The sequence below is a fragment of the Gekko japonicus genome, unplaced genomic scaffold (genome assembly GCF_001447785.1).
Source record: "Gekko japonicus isolate JY-2015 unplaced genomic scaffold, Gekko_japonicus_V1.1 scaffold2421, whole genome shotgun sequence".
Classification (NCBI taxonomy): Eukaryota; Metazoa; Chordata; class Lepidosauria; order Squamata; family Gekkonidae; genus Gekko; species Gekko japonicus.
In genome coordinates, this window is record NW_015173748.1 from 230,657 (window position 1) to 239,998 (window position 9,342).

Genomic DNA, 9,342 nt, shown 5'->3' on the forward strand with positions numbered 1-9,342 from the left:
CCCCCCCCCTGAAATGAAAGACTGATACTTGAGCGAGTTTTTATGTGAAGTACCTCAGATCACTGAGCTCTCGTGTTTACAGGTTCATCTCAGTACATGGGGCGGATGGGAGGGGAAGCCAAGCTTCATGGGGTGGGAGTCTGAAGATCGCAGTCGATAGGGGCAGAATGTGAAAAATTCGCCCTAGCCGGAGAATGTGATCTTGTGTCTGCAGAGAGGTGGGGGGACATGTTCTCAGCCCTCTTCCTTGAAGGCAGGGAAATCATCAGCAGGGATCTCTGTTTTGGGAAAGGTCCGCTGTTCTCCACGTCATCCAGATGACGCGAGCGACTGGGAGGGGGAAGGCCGCTTCCTTTTCTGCACTACTGCATGTTTTGGCCTTCTGATCTATGGCGGAAAGTTTCGGGGGGGCACCATTGGAACTGGAGTTCGTTACACTCCCCCCCCTCCATAAGGGAAGGGGGTTAGTTGTGGGGGCAAGGTCTGTCATATAAAATATCATTGGGAGCTTTGGGGAAGGGGGATACACTAAGCCCGGATGGCGTAACTTCCACAGTGCGTTTTGTTGCTGTAATAAGAGTCGCAAAAGGCCAGCCGATGTATGGAAAACACATGCCCTTTTGTTCTCCTCACGTCGTTTACCCCCCCATCACCACTGCCACACATCCATCACTCCTTTACCGGTAGCTGAGTGATGCTGGGCAAAGCTTGCCACTGGATTTCACTTCCCCCACCCCCAAAAGCACTCGAACTGGCTATGATCACCATTTTGGTAGTGTAGCGTGGGTATCTAACCTGGCAATCACTTGAGTAGTTTGGGGCTGTAGCACAAACACAACCAGCATGTGTCTGAAAGCTGTTTTTTTTAAAAACAAACAAACAAACTTGTGTCCGTGTTTAAACTTTGGTACAATATTGGCTCCCGTTCCTTCGATAAAACTTTGAGGGGCCAGCCCCTCCCCCGGTTTAAAGGCATTGCAGAATGCTGCTGCTGCTGTTCTCTACATTCCTTGTTTTAAATTTAGCTGACTCTAATCCAGCTGTGTTTTTTTCCTCCTGATGGAACTAGTAAAATTTAGCTGTACCAGACTTGGGGTCATTTCTCTGCTGCTCACAAACTGGTCTCGAGGAGTACCTCGTCTGTGATATTTCTTACCGTTCATATTAAAAATGTAGAAAAAATTTTTTTGCCCTATTCTAAATTGCTTGTCTTCTCAATGTGCATTATTGGGGGAAGTAATCTAATGGTGCAGATAGGTTGCTTTGATAACAGGGGCTAGAGGACAAATGGATCGTTGACTCCCCTTTCTCACACTTTTAGTTCAGTCAAGAGTCTACCTAAGTTGTGGACCCAGTTCAGACCAGAGCAATAGTGGTCCTTCCGCCGTGGCAAAATGAAAATGGTTCTCTGTTTTCTCCATGCAGAGAACATTACCTGATATAGGTGCTCCACGTGGATTGGCCTTGAAGTCTCCCCCCCCCCCCCCCCCCCGGGGTGGTGGAGGAAGAACTGACACTCACATGGAGCACCTTTGTCATTATTTGGAGGAGGTGAGGCACAGGCCCACCTTCATGAGAGACTCTTATTGCCTGTTGGTATGAACTGGGCCTCCGCTGCCTGTTCTGGCTTAATCTACAGAGCACTGGCGATGTTGTTGGTCTTAAACTTTGTTTTTTCCAACAAAGACACGAGATCTCATTTTTATCTGGTACGGTGCACAAACGAAATCAGTTTTCTAAACTAGAGTTCTGTCATGTCCTGAAGTCACATGTACTAAAAGTTTAAGAGAAATTTGATTTGTCCCAGATTACACTGTCTGAGTTGTGGGAAGGGAATCCCCGCTCTCAGAAATCCACCGAACTGAGCACAGACCTCACCTCTGCTTTTGTTTTTCGTGAGGATACATACTACTGTGTACTAACTCCAGGTTAAAAACTGCCACAATCCATACACAAATACCAGTAAGTTGCCATTTTTTTAAAATTAGCAGCGTGGGTGACAAACAATTTTCCAAGGTCTGGTTTGTTGAGCACCTTACACTTTAAGTGTTGGTAAATTTTAGTTTTAAAACATGGAGACTTCAAAATGTTAATGCCATGCTGTTTTTTTTTTAATTTTATCTATCATCTATCACCTATCTATCAATTAAAAGAGCAGCATTGCATTAACATATATGTGTATGTAGAGAGAGAGGTGGCAGAAGAATGTAAATTTGCTTTGTCCGGAGATTTGAGCCTTTCCTTTTTTAATAAAAAGCATCTTCCCCCACTGCCCCCCAGTATCTGTTAAAGAGCCAGAATAATATGGACTGAATGAAAAGTGGCCATCTGTTCTAAAGGTGGAAAAATTAGGGGGTGAACCAAACTGCATCACTGTCCAAGTTGAGTGGACAAATGGGAGGCAAGAGCCTGGCCGTCTGGGAAAATTAGCCCATTTGTGATTTGGGACAAGCAGGGAAATTTGGAGTGGCCTGTAGGCAAACACGCAGGAAAGCTGGAGCCCCCGGTTCCTGGACCTGACCCACTTTTGGAACCCAGCCACTTGAGAATCATTGATTTGAATCATACTGTTTTGGTCTGTGGTCCCCCTCTAGCCTGTTTCCAGAGGAGCATTTGAGACCTTCAGCTCTTGGTACCCGGCTTACATATTACTTTTCGCATGCCGAGTGCAATGCGTAACTGGGCTCCTAGAGGTGATGTTTTAAATGTTTTTGGCTTCCCATGCCTGTGCGCATCAAACTAGGGACAGTACAAACTTCACAGATCTTAAACAAAATAAATTTGTATGCCATGTAATTTGCAAATGCAACTGAGATATCTGAAGAAGCAAGCATTGATTGTTCCCCACATGTCCTTACGAGGCAAGAGTCCTTCAGTAGAAGGCACAGAAGTGTTCTTCCCAGACTACCTGATGCTTCCTGTCTGCAGCTTTAGTGCAACATTCTGGGTAGAGCAGAGAGGGTCATTCATACAGACGTCATCTCAGCATTTGCGTTCATGTCTTTGCCTGCACGAACTATCGCTCCCTGTATTCCCATACCTCAGGTAGCTCACAAAATGGGCGGTTTTTAAGGATATTTGTGTCGGCTTGCATTAAACCTTTCACTCTTCCGTACTCGGAGCAAGGAGGGCATTTGTGTGTGTTGTTTTTGCATGATGCTGGAGGTGGCAGTCTTCCAGCTTTCCTGAGAGGTGCTGCAGCAAAGGAAGAGGAGGGCAAAATCCATTTTGTTAGTACCTGCCCATTCATAATGGTTGCAAGAAGCATATCGGCACCTTTTGTCACGCATCATTTTGAAAAATTTTTTGCCACATCCTGTCCCTTTTTCAAATTGTTCCATACCAAAGGTGTATACCTTCTAGCATCGGGTGGAGGATGTAGTGCTTGAGGGATCTCAGATTCACCTACAAAGAGCACAGAGCCTTGTCTTATATATGTGCTGGGTTTTTTGATCTTCCTATTTCTAGATTTTATCCTTGGCGTCGATGCTTCTTTGTAAGTTGCCTTGCTCTCTGCTACACAAGGAGTGTGTATGTGAATTTTTTTTTGGGGGGAAGGGATAGGATTCTGCATCTTGTGCCATTCTGCACCATATGTATTAACCCTGTCCATATTCCTACTTTGGTTTCTCAGGGATGTAGCATTTCTGAGCAACCTGGAGTTGTCTACAAATTCCCCCCACACACACACACACACAAGGATTCGGGTGGCCCTGTCTAGTGAGATGTGAATTCTGGGTAATCCATGTCAGGACAACTCTGTATTAGGAAAAGATGCAGCCTAACCTTTGGTGTTTCATCCCCCTCCCCCCCCAAATCAGTGTCTTTATCCCCCTCTGCCCCCAGTCTAGATTTGCTTCTGTTCTAGGTTCTCATTTTACTTGCAATTACTCCGTGGTTTGGCTGCTAGGGACTGGTGGGAACAGGTGGGAAATCATAGGCTGTTTATAAAAGGGTGGCCAGGATCCCTCCTTGCTCCTCCGTTCCTCTGTTCTGCTTGCTGCCATTACTGGAAGGCGCCACAGCCTGCTGGGGTTACATGTACGTGTGTGCGTGAATAGGCTCATAAATAACTGTGGGCCCACCTCACAGCTTGCTTTGCCCAGTGATGGGGTCTCTCTCCTGTGTATGCATTCCTAGATTGCCGGAACACAACGTGCAAGTATCTTGAGCACATGAACGGCTTTCCCTGCTGGAGGTCTGCCAAGTGGACTCCAGAGTATACCTGTTGGCAGCCATCGCATTCATAACACTTCTTTACAGTCACCGTTCCATGATTTCCCATGGCTCAGGGCCCTTGGAAACCTAAAGGGCGGTGTTTGTCCTAGTACCCATTTTCAAGTAGTACCTTGCACAATTTGTACCCCATTCAGAATGGCACTTTTAATGACACTAATCAGGGAGGGAAGGCTGCTGGCCTCACGCCTGCTCCATTTGCCTTTTTGGAATTGTGGCACCGATCCGTTGGAACGGACCACGATCCTTAAACTGTACTCCTCTGAAACTCAACATAAGTTCATACTTTGGGAAGTAAATGTAACTGGTCTTGGGAAGTAAATGTAACTGGTCTTGAGGGGACACTATGTGGAGTCCACAGGAATCTTCAGCTGAGTGGAGGTTTTTGAACCTGTGGAGTACCAGAAGTAAGGAGCGCCATCTGGCTCCTCCCATACTATGGACTGGGGTTTGCAGGAATACTCCCCCCACACACACACTGCTGCTGGTTTCTCAGCAAGGTTGTGCTAGATAAATGTACATGTACTCTTAAGAAGGTTTCCATGTGTGATGGCATGCTACGACGTATGCACTCTTGCCTGTGGACTGTTTTGTGAGTTTTGAGGTTTCTAAAACCTGCCGTCTGTAGTAGAGCGTCAAACCAATAAGCTTTGAAAGCATTCCGACAGGCATTCTTCGTTTCTAATCATGTTGGGGAGGGTTTATGTGGTTTCTTGGCCTGGAAAGCAGGGGGAGGGGGGGAGGTAGGTTGAAGAGTGTCCTCAAGGTTTTCTGTTCCCTTATTCAAAATACTCATTGGGTGCTCGCCCAGACCCTACCCCACCATAAGGCCTTAATTATTCCCGTAGCCCATATGAAAAGAGAAGCTGCCGCCAGTTCCTGCAGCAGTTACCGGGTCCACTTCATACCTATGGCAGTCTAGTGGTAAAGCTTCTCAGCTGCTGGATGCCTGTGCGGATTATGTTTCATTACTGCGCCATCTTAAAAACTCTGCATGTGTACGTGTTAGAGAAGCTGGCTACACTTAATCTTCTAGCTTGACATACTGTCTCCCTTTGGCAGAGGAACTTGGAAATGTGCAGTGCGCGTGCACATACCCATCCATGAAGCCCACAGCTTTGATAGTGCGGTCCAGTGCTTTACCACTTCTGCAGGTAGTATAAACAAGGCCGTAAGCTGTAATTGAATGTTTTGACCAAATCCATTCCAGCTGCTCCCTCTTGGAGCACAGAGTCCGTGAATGAAGTGGCCATTACTTGCCTCTGTTCCTTTGCAGGGCTCATTGCCCGTGGTTCAAGTACAGGCTTAGAAAAGCCTCCAGAGTGACTGAATAGGGAATATTCAGCAACTGCCTGCCCTCAGTGTCCCAAGACTGTAAGCAGTTGGCTCTGTAAAGCTAGCTTAATGCCCATGAAATGAAAATGTATGCCCCCCCAAAAAAAATTACGGAAGAGTAGCATTGGAAATGCCTGATTTCTCTGCAGATGCCTAGGGCACAAGAGTGTGCAGTGGGAGGGGTGGGTTTTTGGGGAGGGCAGGGGAAAGTTGGTTAAGGATTCCAAACAAACCCAGCGCTCTTGTTAGTTGGAACTAATAGTTGAAGTCACTGAAGAGAGATTTTGGTGGAATTGAAAACACGCCGATCACAAACAGCACCCACACTTAACCATTGTTGTCAATTGTTCTTTTTTGTTTTTGTTTTTTAATTTGTTGTTGTAATATATTTGAGGGTTTTTTTTTCTAATTTAAATTCTCACTATTGCCTGACTGTGAACTGCAAACAGTGTTAACTTGATGTAAATAAGGGCCCCGTTGTGTGGGCTCCCTTCTGCCTGTCGTTCCAACAAAGATTTTTTGCCAATTTTGCATTTTGTTTTAAATAAAAGTTGCAATATTTTATTGGCAAATAAACTTGGAGACACTATGCTTTTTTATTGTTGTTCTGCTGTTTAGTGAACTTTGCAGACAAAGTTACACCTACAGAATCGGATGCAGCCCAGCAAGAGGTATTAAGGGAAGATAAGAACATAAGAGAAGCCAATGTTGGATCAGGCCAATGGCTGATCCAGTCCAACACTCTGTCACACAGTAGCCAAAAACACCAGGTGCCATTAGGAGGTCCACCAGTAGGGCCAGGGCACTGGAAGCCCTCCCACTGTTGCCGCCCCCCCCCAAAAGCACCAAGAATTCAGAGCATCACTTTCCCCAGAGTCCCTATCTATACCGTGTGGCTAATAGCCACTGATGGACCTCTGCTCCATATGCTTATCCATTTCCCTCTTGTTCCCTCTGCATTAGAACATTTCCAATTTGCCCAGTCATGTTTTTCCTAGCAACATGGAATGCCATGTGCTTGAGTTTCAACTTGGGGTCTTCAACATTAAAACTATTTGAGGCCCACAAGGCCATTGGCTGGGCAGCCAGTTGCCCATTCATGTTGTAGTATTAGTTGACTACGTTGGAAGGTCATTTTGACCTACAGGTCAGAGAGCAAATGATTACTCTGCACAATTTGTTCTACTCTCTCTCCCTCCATTGTGGTCATGTTAGCTTTGGTCGTGCATGCTTTTATCATTTGGCAGACAAAACCAGACAGCAAATACAGCCTCGTAGTATCTTCTCTGGCCAGCAGTCATAAAGCATAATAAGCAAATAGAACTCCTGCCATCTGTGTTACACTTCTAGGCTCTGGCCTGTGCTCCCTGGACAGCCGTTCTTTGCTGCCTCGGCAAGAAGCATTTTGCAGCGCATGTGGAAATGGCTGCACGCTGTAAATGCACGTTCATACATTTCACTGGATGTAGGTGTCCAGGTAAGTGGAATTTGGTTCTGACTTGGTGGCATGTCTCACACACCCAACGTGATGGCTTAGGTATAGGTTGCACACGCAGTACTCTCTGAAGGGGGCTCTTGAGAGCAAAGGGTCCCAGTTGCAGACACGTTTTTCCATAAGTGACGATCCACTTTCCCTTGCAGTTGCTGAAAACAGGAGCCCTTGTTTCAATACCTTTAGAGATTTTATACAGGGGAAGGAGGAGTTCTGTCTAGTACATTTTTTAAAAAATCCCAGCCTTTCTGCGATGACCTCAGGATGGCGTACATGGTTTGCCTTTCCCCCCATCTGCACCTATCCTCACTGGACATGCCTGTGTATTTTCCTTTCGTAAATTGGTTCTTCAAGAGAGCCTGTTTGAAGCCACTTGCACAATGGGACAGAACGCTAAATCTCAGCGAGAACATAAAAACGGGGTAAAACATTGAGCAGCCGAAATGGACTGTTCTCATTCTCAGGCTTGGAACCAAACTATAGAAGTGGGAAACAATCACTCCCTTAATTAAAAGCCTGGGTAAAAAATGCAACTTCTTCTGGGCCCGTCCTCTAAAAAAAATAGTATGGTAGGCGCCAAGCATTCGACAGGTGAGGTGCCACCACTGAAAAAGCCATTTCTGGTCACCACCTGCCTTACCTCCATAAGCAGGGGGACAGAGAGCAGGGCTATAGGGAGGCATATCTCAAGTGGCAAGATGGGCAGAGGCAGGCTTTCCAAGCACTTTGAATTGGGCCTTGAAGAGAAAGGCAGCCGGTGCAGCTCTTTCAGCACTTGGGTGATAACGAGCCTCATGTCCAACTCCTGACTGTAGCCTGGCTGCCTCCGGCCCTACCGGATCCTTGCAAGGAAAGAAGCCTGGATGATCTTGTTAGAAGCCACTGAATACCTGAGTTTTTCTTCTCCGATTGCAGGTTCTTAGTTCATTTTTCTCTAAACTGTATTTGCGTCATCTTGGGCGTCTTTATCGCTCACTTTGATCAGAAAAACAGAGTAGAAATTATCCCAAGAGTCTGCGGAGGGCCCGCATGTGTATAGGCCTGCCTTGTGCAATTGTCACACGCAGTTGTGGCCACTGGCTTGATTTCAGGCTGTGAGCAGGGCTCACTTGAAACACGCCGGGAGCCTAAACTATATCAAGTTTAAGATGCCCTGTAGCATTATCAAAAGGGAAAGGGGGTTGTATTTAGAGGTTCCTCATATCCTTAATCTGCTGCTTGCTTAGCTGGTGTGTGAGCACAGCTCTGGCTGTGAGCCTAGGCCTTCTGCAAACAGTGTGTCCACCTGTGAATCACTGGCAGCCAGAGAGACTGGACATATGCCCGCGCAGCTGCGTTGCCTCTTTGGTCTATCCCGACGGGGGTAAGTAATCATTTGCGGATGCAAAGTTTAGCCACGTTTCCAGTTTCAACAGGAGTCAGTGACTGCACCAAGCTTGAGTCTACAAAGACGTAAGTGTGAAATAACAGCAGACACTGGTTCTTGTAAATGGAGTTTGCTTTATTGTAATGACTGTATGCTTATTGCTCAAGGTTCATGGCTGAGTGTGGTGCTGGGTTGGAAGTGCATCGTTGTACTGGGTCATGCAATTTTGACCTTGGACACCGATTGCATGTACGTCCTGTTGGCACCCCCAGCTTTAAATCCATTGCACGTTTGAGTTCCTTATGGCATTTATATATGCTGGGAGAAAAAAACCTAGGGAAGGGGCATGGCTTAGTGGCAGAGCATCTGCTTTGCACGCAGAAGGTCCCAGGTTCAATCCTGGTCATCTCCAGTTAAGAGTATCATGGAGAAGGGGGATGTGAAAGGCTGCTGCCTGAGACCCTGGAGAGCTGCTGCCACTCACCACAGACGATACTGACCTTGATCAATGAGGGGTCTGACTTGACATAAGGCAGCTCCATCTGTTCACATAACCAACTGGCCACAGCTCCCCCAAGCAAGAATACACAACACCCTCTCCCCGCAGCCCCAGCATCACATTAAGAAACTGGAACCTATCCCTTTAATAAAAAGAGCATCGAATCAGTAGGGTGCAGGCTACCTAATTTGTAGCTGATGATCTCCAATGTCTGTGGCGTTGCTAGAACATACTCTATCCCCATTTAGTTTCCAAACAGAAAGGAAACAGTTTCAGCCTTTGGAGAAAAGTCATCCAAAGGGCAACTTTCAAGTCAAGTCTTGCTCCTCTGAGTTAGAGGTCCCCCCCCCTTCAAGACCAACCTCTGCCCCTTACTCAGCAAATGAGAGGGGGGGGGGGGGAGGTGGCCCACAT